The 14,918-nt window shown below is 47.4% G+C and overlaps 1 protein-coding gene across 6 annotated transcripts in view; it reads left to right on the plus strand.

Moving 5' to 3' along the window:
• ARHGAP28 (Rho GTPase activating protein 28) overlaps nucleotides 1-14,918 on the plus strand; it is a 215,134-nt gene that overhangs the window by 163,617 nt on the left and 36,599 nt on the right. The gene's annotated exons all lie outside the window — the stretch shown is intronic.

Genomic DNA, 14,918 nt, shown 5'->3' on the forward strand with positions numbered 1-14,918 from the left:
CTACAGTCTAAGTAGATCTCATAATGGCATCTTATCATAGAAAATCACTGAGAAATAGGAACCCTTCCAACAGTTATTAGTGTCATTAATAGTGATGTGATATCGGAGGGTAGCAATAGGTAGAGACAAAATGATGTCTATGCCAGACAACTGTTGCCGATATATGATTTTTAATTTGTTATGAAATAGTAGTTTAGGTGATGATTAAATAAATTATATATTACATTATCCTGTCAACATGACAGTATGACAAAATGAGTTAGACAATAACGTTAAAACAGGTCATCCTGAGCTGTCCTGTGCTGAATGTAGACTAAAGTGATGGCGAACTTTGCCTGCTACCAATGATATTGTCCATGATATGAACATTTCATGATATGAATGCCAGGAATACGCCATAGAGGCAGCCAATAAGCCTGCCATGGGGCCTATAAGAAAGGTTGCCCCATCCTTTTTTAAGTAGGTTCAGTTGGCTCCCAAGTTGTTTTAGTTGTACAAAAAATGGGTAGGAGAATCAACAAATAGTAAACTTTCCTGTTTCAAGAATAGAAAGTATTTCTGTAAAAAAAGGAAAAACAGGAAAAGCTTATTTCTGAAAGTGAGGTATATGAATATGTGGAGTTTTTATGAACCAGATTGGCGGAAAAACTCTGTAAAATGCATAATTCTGCATTGAAAGCTTTACAAAATGGCTTTGTATACTAATTAACACTACATCCATGAACAGGATATACAAAGACTGGGGTTAGATCTCAGAAACCTGGGTTATATGATATGCACTGTTGGTTAGGGTCTACTTTTGCATAATGTCCATACCATTTATGCTAAACAAAGTTTTTTTCTCATTTTTAAAGTCCCTATCTATATAGAATAGTTTTGAAATCATATTTCTGCCGTTTTCCCTGAGCCTATTCAGCAGTCATCTCGTTATCATTACAATGAAATATACAGTGCCTTGAAACATTATTCTCCTTGAAATCTTGCACATTTTTTAATGTATTTTATTGGGATTTTATGTAATAAACAACACAAAGTAGCAAGTATGTGTAAAGTGAAAAGAAAATCATACATGGTTTTCACAATTTTTAGTAAATAAGAAAGTGTGACCTTCATTTGGATTTAGCTCCCCTGAATCAGTACATTGTAGGGCCATCTTTTGCTGCAATTACAGTCGGAAGTCTTTTGGGGTATATTTCTACCAGCTTTGCACATCTAGAGGTTGAAATGTTTGCCCATTCTTCTTTTCAAAGTAGCTCAAGCTCAGTCAGATTTGATGGAGAGCGCCTGTGAACAGCAATTTTCAAGTCTTGCCACAGATTCTCAATGGGATTTAGGTCTGGGCTTTGACTTGGCCATTCTAACACATGAATATGCTTTGATCTAAACCATTCAATTGTAGCACTGGCTGTATATTTATGTTGATTGTCCTGCTGGAAGGTGAACCTCTGCCCCAGTCTCAAGTCTTTTGCAGCAGAGGTTTTACTCCAGGATTGCCCTGTATTTAGCTCCATCTATCTTCAGCTTCCCTGTCCCTGCTGAAGAAAAGCATCCCCACAGCATGATGCTGCCACCACCATGTTTCACGGTGGGGATGGTGTGTTCAGGTTTGTGGCAAACTACAAGTGGGCCTTCCTATAGCTTACTTTAAAAAATGGCTTTCTTCTTGCCACTCTTCCATAAAAGCCAGATATGTGGAGTACACGACTAATAGTTGTCCTGTGGATAGATTCCCCCACCTGAGCTGTGGATCTCTGCAGATCCTTCATAGTGACCTCTTGGTCTTTTGGCTGCTTCTTTAATTAGTCCTCCCTTGCCTGGGCTGTCAGTTTAGGTGGATGAACATGTCTTGGTAGGGTTGCATTTGTGCAATACTTTAGGGATGAGCGAACTCGAACTGTATAGTTCGGGTTCGTACCGAATTTTGGGGTGTCCGTGACACGGACCCGAACCCGGACATTTTCGTAAAAGTCCGGGTTCGGGTTCGGTGTTCGTCGCTTTCTTGGCGCTTTTGTGACGCTTTCTTGGCGCTTTTTGAAAGGCTGCAAAGCAGCCAATCAACAAGCGTCATACTACTTGCCCCAAGAGGCCGTCACAGCCATGCCTACTATTGGCATGGCTGTGATTGGCCAGAGCACCATGTGACCCAGCCTCTATTTAAGCTGGAGTCACATAGCGCCGCCCGTCACTCTGCTCTGATTAGCGTAGGGAGAGGTTGCGGCTGCGACAGTAGGGCGAGATTAGGCAGATTAACTCCTCCAAAGGACTTGATTAATCGATCGATCTGCAGCTGTGCATCATTGAGCTGCTGAAATTCAAATGCTCACTGTTTTTAGGCTGCCCAGACCGTTTGTCAGTCACTTTTTTCTGGGGTGATCGGCGGCCATTTTGTGTCTTGTGCGGTGCTGCGACCAAGTGCATCCAAGCTGCGACCAAGTGCATTTAACCCTCAATGGTGTGGTTGTTTTTTGGCTAAAGCCTACATCAGGGTGAAGCTGTCACACCAAGTGCATTTAACCAGCAATAGTCTGTTTATTTTTTGGCCATATACTACATCAGGGGCAAGCTGCGCCCGTCACCAAGTGCATTTAACCCTCAATGGTGTGGTTGTTTTTTGGCTAAAGCCTACATCAGGGTGAAGCTGTCACACCAAGTGCATTTAACCAGCAATAGTCTGTTTATTTTTTGGCCATATACTACATCAGGGGCAAGCTGCGCCTGTCACCAAGTGCATTTAACCCTCAATGGTGTGGTTGTTTTTTGGCTAAAGCCTACATCAGGGTGAAGCTGTCACACCAAGTGCATTTAACCAGCAATAGTCTGTTAATTTTTTGGCCATATACTAAATCAGGGGCAAGCTGCGCCCGTCACCAAGTGCATTTAACCAGCAATAGTCTGTTCATTTTTTGGCCATATACTACATCAGGGGCAAGCTGCGCCTGTCACCAAGTGCATTTAACCCTCAATGGTGTGGTTGTTTTTTTGGCTAAAACCTACATCAGGGTGAAGCTGTCACACCAAGTGCATTTAACCAGCAATAGTCTGTTAATTTTTTGGCCATATACTACATCAGGGGCAAGCTGCGCCCGTCACCAAGTGCATTTAACCCTCAGTAGTGTGGTTGGTCAAGCTGTCACACCAAGTGCATTTAACCAGCAATAGTCTGTTCATTTTTTGGCCATATACTACATCAGGGGCAAGCTGCGCCCGTCACCAAGTGCATTTAACCCTCAGTAGTGTGGTTGGTCAAGCTGTCACACCAAGTGCATTTAACCAGCAATAGTCTGTTCATTTTTTGGCCATATACTACATCAGGGGCAAGCTGCGCCTGTCACCAAGTGCATTTAACCCTCAATGGTGTGGTTGTTTTTTGGCTAAAGCCTACATCAGGGTGAAGCTGTCACACCAAGTGCATTTAACCAGCAATAGTCTGTTCATTTTTTGGCCATATACTACATCAGGGGCAAGCTGCGCCCGTCACCAAGTGCATTTAACCCTCAGTAGTGTGGTTGGTCAAGCTGTCACACCAAGTGCATTTAACCAGCAATAGTGTGGTTATTTTTTGGCCATATCCCAGTCTAATTCTGTCACTAAATCCATACCGGTCACCCAGCGCCTAAATACTAGGCCTCAAATTTATATCCCGCCAAATCTGTCGTTACCGCTGTCCTGTTGTGGATGGGCAAGTTATTTAGTGTCCGTCAAAGCACATTTTTTGTTCTGGGTTGAAATACAATTCCCAATTTAGCAATTTCATAATTTTGTGGTTCCTGCTATATCAGAGCTATTTGAAATCTATCCCTAAAAGGGTATATAATATTCAAGGTGCACATAGGGTCATTCAGAATAACTTCACACACACGCTACTGTGCATTTCCAAGTCTAATTCTGTAACTAAATCCATACCGGTCACCCAGCGCCTAAATACTAGGCCTCAAATTTATATCCCGCTGAATTTGAATACAATACATTGGGCCAAATAATATTTTTGTTGTTGTGGTGAACCATAACAATGAGGAAAACATCTAGTAAGGGACGCGGACGTGGACATGGTCGTGGTGGTGTTAGTGGACCCTCTGGTGCTGGGAGAGGACGTGGCCGTTCTGCCACATCCACACGTCCTAGTGTACCAACTACCTCAGGTCCCAGTAGCCGCCAGAATTTACAGCGATATATGGTGGGGCCCAATGCCGTTCTAAGGATGGTAAGGCCTGAGCAGGTACAGGCATTAGTCAATTGGGTGGCCGACAGTGGATCCAGCACGTTCACATTATCTCCCACCCAGTCTTCTGCAGAAAGCGCACAGATGGCGCCTGAAAACCAACCCCATCAGTCTGTCACATCACCCCCATGCATACCAGGGAAACTGTCTCAGCCTCAAGTTATGCAGCAGTCTCTTATGCTGTTTGAAGACTCCGCTGGCAGGGTTTCCCAAGGGCATCCACCTAGTCCTTCCCCAGCGGTGAAAGACATAGAATGCACTGACGCACAACCACTTATGTTTCCTGATGATGAGGACATGGGAATACCACCTCAGCATGTCTCTGATGATGACGAAACACAGGTGCCAACTGCTGCGTCTTTCTGCAGTGTGCAGACTGAACAGGAGGTCAGGGATCAAGACTGGGTGGAAGACGATGCAGGGGACGATGAGGTCCTAGACCCCACATGGAATGAAGGTCGTGCCACTGACTTTCACAGTTCGGAGGAAGAGGCAGTGGTGAGACCGAGCCAACAGCGTAGCAAAAGAGGGAGCAGTGGGCAAAAGCAGAACACCCGCCGCCAAGAGACTCCGCCTGCTACTGACCGCCGCCATCTGGGACCGAGCACCCCAAAGGCAGCTTCAAGGAGTTCCCTGGCATGGCACTTCTTCAAACAATGTGCTGACGACAAGACCCGAGTGGTTTTCACGCTGTGCCATCAGAGCCTGAAGCGAGGCATTAACGTTCTGAACCTGAGCACAACCTGCATGACCAGGCACCTGCATGCAAAGCATGAACTGCAGTGGAGTAAACACCTTAAAACCAAGGAAGTCACTCAGGCTCCCCCTGCTACCTCTTCTGCTGCTGCCGCCTCGGCCTCTTCCTCTGCCTCTGGAGAAATGTTGGCACCTGCCGCCCAGCAAACAGGGGATGTACCACCAACACCACCACCACCTCCGTCACCAAGCGTCTCAACCATGTCACACGGCAGCGTTCAGCTCTCCATCTCACAAACATTTGAGAAAAAGCGTAAATTCCCACCTAGCCCTGAATGCCAGCATTTCTAAACTACTGGCCTATGAAATGCTGTCATTTAGGCTGGTGGACACAGACAGCTTCAAACAGCTCATGTCGCTTGCTGTCCCACAGTATGTTGTTCCCAGCCACCACTACTTCTCCAAGAGAGCCGTGCCTTCCCTGCACAACCAAGTATCCGATAAAATCAAGTGTGCACTGCGCAACGCCATCTGTAGCAAGGTCCACCTAACCACAGATACGTGGACCAGTAAGCACGGCCAGGGACGCTATATCTCCCTAACTGCACACTGGGTAAATGTAGTGGCAGCTGGGCCCCAGGCGGAGAGCTGTTTAGCGCACGTCCTTCCGCCGCCAAGGATCGCAGGGCAACATTCTTTGCCTCCTGTTGCCACCTCCTCCTTCTCGGCTTCCTCCTCCTCTTCTTCCACCTGCTCATCCAGTCAGCCACACACCTTCACCACCAACTTCAGCACAGCCCGGGGTAAACGTCAGCAGGCCATTCTGAAACTCATATGTTTGGGGGACAGGCCCCACACCGCACAGGAGTTGTGGCGGGGTATAGAACAACAGACCGACGAGTGGTTGCTGCCGGTGAGCCTCAAGCCCGGCCTGGTGGTGTGTGATAATGGGCGAAATCTCGTTGCAGCTCTGGGACTAGCCAATTTGACGCACATCCCTTGCTTGGCGCATGTGCTGAATTTGGTGGTGCAGAAGTTCATTCACAACTACCCCATGTCAGAGCTGCTGCATAAAGTGCGGGCCGTCTGTTCGCGCTTCCGGCGTTCACATCCTGCTGCTGCTCGCCTGTCTGCACTACAGCGTAACTTCGGCCTTCCCGCTCACCGCCTCATATGCGACGTGCCCACCAGGTGGAACTCCACCTTGCACATGCTGGACAGACTGTGCGAGCAGCAGCAGGCCATAGTGGAGTTTCAGCTGCAGCACGCACGGGTCAGTCGCACTACAGAACAGCACCACTTCACCACCAATGACTGGGCCTCCATGCGAGACCTGTGTGCCCTGTTGCGCTGTTTCGAGTACTCCACCAACATGGCCAGTGGCGATGACGCCGTTATCAGCATTACAATACCACTTCTATGTCTCCTTGAGAAAACACTTAGGGCGATGATGGAAGAGGAGGTGGCCCAGGAGGAGGAGGAGGAGGAAGAGGGGTCATTTTTAGCACTTTCAGGCCAGTCTCTTCGAAGTGACTCAGAGGGAGGTTTTTGGCAACAGCAGAGGCCAGGTACAAATGTGGCCAGACAGGGCGCACTACTGGAGGACGAGGAGGACGAGGATGAGGAGGAGGTGGAGGAGGATGAGGATGAAGCATGGTCACAGCGGGGTGGCACCCAACGCAGCTCGGGTCCATCACTGGTGCATGGCTGGGGGGAAAGGCAGGACAATGACGATACGCCTCCCACAGAGGACAGCTTGTCCTTACCCCTGGGCAGCCTGGCACACATGAGCGACTACATGCTGCAGTGCCTGCACAACGACAGCAGAGTTGCCCACATTTTAACCTGTGCGGACTACTGGGTTGCCACCCTGCTGGATCCACGCTACAAAGACAATGTGCCCACCTTACTTCCTGCACTGGAGCGTGATAGGAAGATGCGCGAGTACAAGCGCACGTTGGTAGACGCGCTACTGAGAGCATTCCCAAATGTCACAGGGGAACAAGTGGAAGCCCAAGGCCAAGGCAGAGGAGGAGCAAGAGGTCGCCAAGGCAGCTGTGTCACGGCCAGCTCCTCTGAGGGCAGGGTTAGCATGGCAGAGATGTGGAAAACTTTTGTCAACACGCCACAGCTAACTGCACCACCACCTGATACGCAACGTGTTAGCAGGAGGCAACATTTCACTAACATGGTGGAACAGTACGTGTGCACACCCCTCCACGTACTGACTGATGGTTCGGCCCCATTCAACTTCTGGGTCTCTAAATTGTCCACGTGGCCAGAGCTAGCCTTTTATGCCTTGGAGGTGCTGGCCTGCCCGGCGGCCAGCGTTTTGTCTGAACGTGTATTCAGCACGGCAGGGGGCGTCATTACAGACAAACGCAGCCGCCTGTCTACAGCCAATGTGGACAAGCTGACGTTCATAAAAATGAACCAGGCATGGATCCCACAGGACCTGTCCGTCCCTTGTCCAGATTAGACATTAACTACCTCCCCTTAACCATATATTATTGGACTCCAGGGCACTTCCTCATTCAATCCTATTTTTATTTTCATTTTACCATTATATTGCGAGGCTACCCAAAGTTGAATGAACCTCTCCTCTGTCTGGGTGCCGGGGCCTAAATATATGCCAATGGACTGTTCCAATGTTGGGTGACGTGAAGCCTGATTCTCTGCTATGACATGCAGACTAATTCTCTGCTGACATGAAGACAGATTCTCTGTTACGGGACCTCTCTCCTCTGCCTGGGTGCTGGGCCTAAATATCTGACAATGGACTGTTGCAGTGGTGGGTGACGTGAAGCCTGATTCTCTGCTATGACATGCAGACTGATTCTCTGCTGACATGAAGCCAGATTGTCTGTTACGGGACCTCTCTCCTCTGCCTGTGTGCTGGGCCTAAATATATGCCAATGGACTGTTGCAGTGGTGGCTGACGTGAAGCCTCATTCTCTGCTATGACATGCAGACTAATTCTCTGCTGACGTGAAGCCAGATTGTCTGTTACGGGACCTCTCTCCTCTGCCTGTGTGCTGGGCCTAAATATATGCCAATGGACTGTTGCAGTGGTGGCTGACGTGAAGCCTCATTCTCTGCTATGACATGCAGACTAATTCTCTGCTGACGTGAAGCCAGATTGTCTGTTACGGGACCTCTCTCCTCTGCCTGTGTGCTGGGCCTAAATATATGCCAATGGACTGTTGCAGTGGTGGCTGACGTGAAGCCTCATTCTCTGCTATAACATGCAGACTAATTCTCTGCTGACATGAAGCCAGATTGTCTGTTACGGGACCTCTCTCCTCTGCCTGTGTGCTGGGCCTAAATTTATGAAAATGGACTGTTGCAGTGGTGGCTGACGTGAAGCCTGATTTTCTGCTATGACATGCAGACTGATTCTCTGCTGACATGAAGCCAGATCCTCTGTTACGGGACCTCTCTCCTCTGCCTGTGTGCTGGGCCTAAATATATGCCAATGGACTGTTGCAGTGGTGGCTGACGTGAAGCCTCATTCTCTGCTATGACATGCAGACTAATTCTCTGCTGACATGAAGCCAGATTGTCTGTTATGGGACCTCTCTCCTCTGCCTGGGTGCTGGGCCTAAATTTATGAAAATGGACTGTTGCAGTGGTGGGTGACGTGAAGCCTGATTCTCTGCTATGACATGAAGACTGATTCTCTGCTGACATGAAGCCAGATCCTCTGTTACGGGACCTCTCTCCTCTGCCTGTGTGCTGGGCCTAAATATATGCCAATGGACTGTTGCAGTGGTGGCTGACGTGAAGCCTCATTCTCTGCTATGACATGCAGACTAATTCTCTGCTGACGTGAAGCCAGATTGTCTGTTACGGGACCTCTCTCCTCTGCCTGTGTGCTGGGCCTAAATATATGCCAATGGACTGTTGCAGTGGTGGCTGACGTGAAGCCTCATTCTCTGCTATGACATGCAGACTAATTCTCTGCTGACGTGAAGCCAGATCCTCTGTTACGGGACCTCTCTCCTCTGCCTGTGTGCTGGGCCTAAATATATGCCAATGGACTGTTGCAGTGGTGGCTGATGTGAAGCCTCATTCTCTGCTATGACATGCAGACTAATTCACTGCTGACATGAAGCCAGATTGTCTGTTACGGGACCTCTCTCCTCTGCCTGGGTGCCGGGGCCTAAATATCTGAGAATGGACTGTTCCAGTGGTGGGTGACGGGAAGCCAGATTCTCTGCTATGGGACCTCTCTCCAATTGATTTTGGTTAATTTTTATTTATTTAATTTTTATTTTAATTCATTTCCCTATCCACATTTGTTTGCAGGGGATTTACCTACTTGTGGTCGGGGCACTCACGAAAGAAGGACTCCTACCTGCTGGCTAGCTAAAGCGGTTAGAGTTATGCCGGAACCGCGACGTTGAAGGAATAGCTGAAGGAGGCCATCCCCTTGGTGTGAAGCTGAGAATGAGGGTGGGTAGGGTGGGAGAGTTTGACACGTCGTTCATTGAAGGAGGGGCAGAGGTGCCATGATATAGGCAACCGTGCCCCTCCCACAAATACAGGCCAATGAATCGGCCTTAACACTTGTGGTCGGGGCACTCACGAAAGAAGGACTCCTACCTGCTGGCTAGCTAAAGCGGTTAGAGTTATGCCGGAACCGCGACGTTGAAGGAATAGCTGAAGGAGGCCAAAAAGAGCAACAATTCCTATCATATCGGAACGCTACAAACATTTATTCATAACACCAAATTCTGACAAGCAAGACTCATTTCAGTATATGGACAAGGAATGTAGCGGCTGAAACATGACGAACGCCAACGACCTAGTCTTATGATTATATGTGCTGGAACCCGATTCCGAACCCGCATATTGAGGACGGGTCTACTGCCAGATTAGTCAGTAAAACGCGAATATGAGTTATGAATTGGGGACAGGTAAGGTGAGTATTATGGAATGGTAGCAAAGGACTGTCGGGCGGTTTGTTTGGCAGAGAGGACAGAAGCTGTAGCAGCACGCGCACGGGGCCCCATTGATGAGAGGTCGGGAAGAAACACCTGGGTCGGGGTGCCTACCTGAGAGGTCTTGGTGATGAGTAGCGAGAGTATGTAACCATCTCTGGAAGCCGAGAGCTGACCGAGAGTGACGTATCTGCTACTGTTAGCCAGGGAGGTAAACTCGGCCGGTCTCAACCCGTAAAAGGCCAGGTACATGGCAGCTTAATTATCAACTATGCAGTGCACCGAATGGTTTTGTCTAGCAGGTCGGAAAGGTCGCGGAAAAGCTGGCCAGTGACGGGTAGCCGGCGAGTGCGTGTCTCGCAGTCGCTTCTCTCGAGACCCCTCAGAGTAGCTTTAATGGCATGGATTGAAAACAACGAACCTGGCTGGGTGAAACTCATGGCTCTAAAATGTTGCACCCCTGCGAGGTAGGACTTGACCGCGGCGTGGGATAGTTTCAGATTGGGGTGACAGTAACCTATAAACGCCAGGATGTACGGAACGAACTCAGTGTCACCTTGCGGACAGGAGTCCTGAAATCTCTGGAAGGCTCTCCAACCTGTCTGGTAGGCTCTGGCTGTATTGGGTGAGAGGGACTTGTCTAACAGTGACCGAGCGGTGGCGAGATGAGCGTCTATGGAAGGAATAGAGCAGCGTATGGCGGGACTGGACTCCCGATGACATCGGCTTCTGGACAGATCTGTGAAAAGAGGGTAATAAACGAGATAATGCGTCGTCTGCTGCGTTGTGGTTACCGGCTATGTGAAGCTATGTAACGAAACTGGTGTTGTAATGACAGAAGGACCAGGCGCCTAAGAAATAACATGACATACAGACTTAGAAGAACCACTATTGAGAAACTCGATGACGGCTGCATTATCGGACGCGAAGGACGTTGTCTGACCTGACCAACTTTGACCCCAGGTATGGGATGCTGCCACTAAGGGCTAGAGTACAAAACTGCTGAGGTACGGAAAACCCAGGAATGGAACTGACTTCGATTGGCCATCTGTCTGCTAACCAATGATTGCCAAAAATAGCTGCGAAACCTGTATTGGCAGCGGCGTCGGACAAAATTACGGGGGAGTTGCCGGATATTGTGGGAACAAAGAGCGAGATGCCATTCCATTGCGTGAGAAATGATTCCACATGTTCAAGTCAGCTATGACCATATCGCCCAGACCTATGCTGCTATCCTGGGAAGGGGCTGTAGGAAGGAGTGAAAGTAACGAGATACGAATGCCCTACCTTGCGGAATTGTACGCATGGCAAAAGTTCAACATACCTAACAGGGACTGAAGCTGAACTTTATAATCACTCTAGTGGATGTGAAACTATGAACGACTTCCCTGATTCTCTGTAATTTGTCCCTTGGCAACCATGTTCTGGGTGTCCAATACTATACCAAGGAATGTGATGACTGCGGAGGGACCTTCCACTTTCTTGGGAGAGACAGGAACCCCTAATTGTCTGAAACACTCCAGTAGCAACGAAGGTCTTTGGGGGGAGCGTCAGGACGCTCAATAATTAAAAACTATTCAGGAAGTGAATAACATAGCTACAGTGGAATTCATGGACTAAATCCAGTGGAGAGCCTTGGCTAATTGGTCAAATAACCACAGGCTACTCTTAGACCCGAATGTGAGATTGAAAGCAAAATAATAAAGGTCCCTCCATTTGATGCCATGCCATTGCCAGAGGGATGGTTTGATCGGTAGTAATTTGAAGGCGTCTGCAATATCAGCTTTAGAAAGGATGGTGCTGGGACCTAACTGTAAGATAAGAGCGATGGCTTGATCTATGGTGACATACAGACGTGGACAAAATTGTTGGTACCCTTTGGTCAATGAAAGAAAAAGTCACAATGGTCACAGAAATAACTTTAATCTGACAAAAGTAATAATAAATTAAAATTCTATAAATGTTAACCAATGAAAGTCAGACATTGTTTTTCAACCATGCTTCAACAGAATTATGTAAAAAAATAAACTCATGAAACAGGCATGGACAAAAATGATGGTACCCCTAGAAAACACAGAACATAATGTGACCAAAGGGACATGTTAATTCAAGGTGTGTCCACTAATTAGCATCACAGGTGTCTACAACCTTGTAATCAGCCATTGGGCCTATATATATGGCTCCAGGTAATCACTGTGTTGTTTGGTGATATGGTGTGTACCACACTCGACATGGACCAGAGGAAGCAAAGGAAAGAGCTGTCTCAAGAGATCAGAAAGAAAATTATAGACAAGCATGTTAAAGGTAAAGGCTATAAGACCATCTCCAAGCAACTAGATGTTCCTGTGAGTACAGTTGCACATATTATTCATAAGTTTAAGATCCATGGGACTGTAGCCAACCTCCCTGGACGTGGCCGCAGGAGGAAAATTGATGACAAATCTAAGAGACGGATAATCCGAATGGTAACAAAAGAGCCTAGAAAGACTTCTAAAGAGATTCAAGGTGAACTTCATGCTCAAGGAACATCAGTGTCAGATCGCACCATCCGTCGTTGTTTGAGCCAAAGTGGACTACATGGGAGACGACCAAGGAGGACACCATTGTTGAAAACGAATCATAAAAAAGCAAGACTGGAATATGCCAAACTACATGTTGACAAGCCACAAAGCTTCTGGGAGAATGTCCTGTGGACAGATGAGACAAAAATCGAAGTTTTTGCCAAGGCACATCAGCTGTATGTTCACAGACGAAAAAATGAAGCATATCAAGAAAAGAACACTGTCCCTACTGTGAAACATGGAGGAGGCTCTGTTATGTTCTGGGGCTGCTTTGCTGCGTCTGGCACAGGGTGTCTTGAATCTGTGCAGGGTACAATGAAATCTCAAGACTATCAAGGAATTCTAGAGAGAAATGTACTAGCCAGTGTCAGAAAGCTTGGTCTCAGTCGCAGGTCATGGGTCTTGCAACAGGACAATGACCCAAAACACACCGCTAAAAACACCCAAGAATGGCTAAGAGGAAAAAATTGGACTATTCTAAAGTGGCCTTCTATGAGCCCTGACCTCAATCCTATTGAGCATCTTTGGAAGGAGCTGAAACATGCAGTCTGGAAAAGGCACCCTTCAAACCGGACACAACTGGAGCAGTTTGCTCATGAGGAGTGGGCCAAAATACCTGCTGAGAGGTGCAGATGTCTCATTGACAGTTACAGGAAGCGTTTGATTGCAGTGATTGCCTCAAAAGGTTGCGCAACAAAATATTAAGTTAGGGGTACCATCATTTTTGTCCATGCCTGTTTCATGAGTTTATTTTTTTACATAATTCTGTTGAAGCATGGTTGAAAAACAATGTCTGACTTTCATTGGTTAACATTTATAGAATTTTAATTTATTATTACTTTTGTCAGATTAAAGTTATTTCTGTGACCATTGTGACTTTTTCTTTCATTGACCAAAGGGTACCAACAATTTTGTCCACGTCTGTATCTCATGCTAACCTCTTCTGATGGGACGAGAGTTGATGTTAAGTATGGGAACTGCTGCAACCGAACTATATTGACAACACACATGTAATTATTATCTTCTTTTAATGAACAGACTACTTAGGGTGGGCTCTGAAGCAGTTAGTACATATGTGTAGCAAGCGGCACTGACTGAAGTTACAGGACGCATGGTTGAAATTATTACAATTTGTGACCTGCCGAGTAGTTCGATGGGTCTACCCAGCTTGTCACCTAAACCAGAGGATCTGTGAATCGGACGGGCCGGAAACAGGACCTGTAGAACTAGACCTCTCACTCTGGGCAGCCTTATGACACCACACCGTAGAATGGTCAATTGACTGGCACAGGGAGCATGATAGTGCTTTAAGCCCGGCGAAATGCCTACAAATCTCTGAATCAATATTGGCCCAGTTAGTAAGAAACTGGAACTGACTTGAGGTGGCAGCTGCCTTGACCGAGAAGAACAATGGTAGTCGTAGAAGGAACTCCCACCGTACTTGTAGCCCAACTCTGTTATCCTGAACAAGTATAAATCCAGTTCAACCCTTCTCTCGGGACGAACTGAACAGACTACGTCTCTGTACAAACTAAAAACGAGCACAAACTCAGGTACCGTGAGCTTGCGGTTCAGCCTGTGGTCCCGGCCTTCCAGGACCACTGACACATCCCGACAGGCAATTACCCTACTGTTTTCAACAACAGATGGATCTGTGTCAGCGAGTTCTGAACAGTGACCACTGAGACTTCTACCTGCTGCTGAGGGCCTTAGTTAATGACAATAACCGGTATAACTCAGCCTTCCCAGCAGAAGCGGGATGCGAAACACCCCGTCTGGACATCTCCGTCATCAGCCTAGGGACGGTCCAAGTGCGAGGAGACGACACATTGCCCCCTTCTGACATCCTGGCGGGGTTCTTGTCGACCGAAGCCTCCACTATGTCTGAAGCGCGTGACATATCCTGTAAATACAGCATGCACAAATCAATTTCTGACTGCCAACCGACACCGGGATCATGTGACGTAAGCTGTGGGAAGGTCGAGACCCATGCAACTGTGAAGAATACGAGTGAAAAGGGACGAGAGGACCTGAGCCGAGGAGAAGCGATAGCTGAACCTAGAACACCCCAGTGATTGATGAGTCTGACGGTGGCACAACTGACCCACCACCAGAAGGAGAGAAGAGGAATAGTAACACGACACAGCTACTGCCATACTGTACCCTGATGGTTGAACAACGTGCAGAATATATTGGAAGAAGGACGACACAGATCCTGGAATAATTCATATGTAAGATCCCTGCGTACGACATACCGCCAGGCGTAGAGGCGTGTGCCCAACAATACGGAGATCCTCTAACTAGCACTGAACAAGTATATCGCCCCTTCCTTAAACTCCATCAGTGAAGCATGGGTAACACTCTATAATGATTCTTTTCTCCCCCTTTTTTTTTCTTCTTAAATGTATATGTATAAATATATATATATATATACACACACACACACACCATTTCTCAACACTCCCTTTTTTTTTTTTTTTTTTGTGGTCATAACCCCTG

This window comes from Bufo gargarizans, chromosome 5, assembly GCF_014858855.1.
Source record: "Bufo gargarizans isolate SCDJY-AF-19 chromosome 5, ASM1485885v1, whole genome shotgun sequence".
NCBI lineage: Eukaryota > Metazoa > Chordata > Amphibia > Anura > Bufonidae > Bufo > Bufo gargarizans.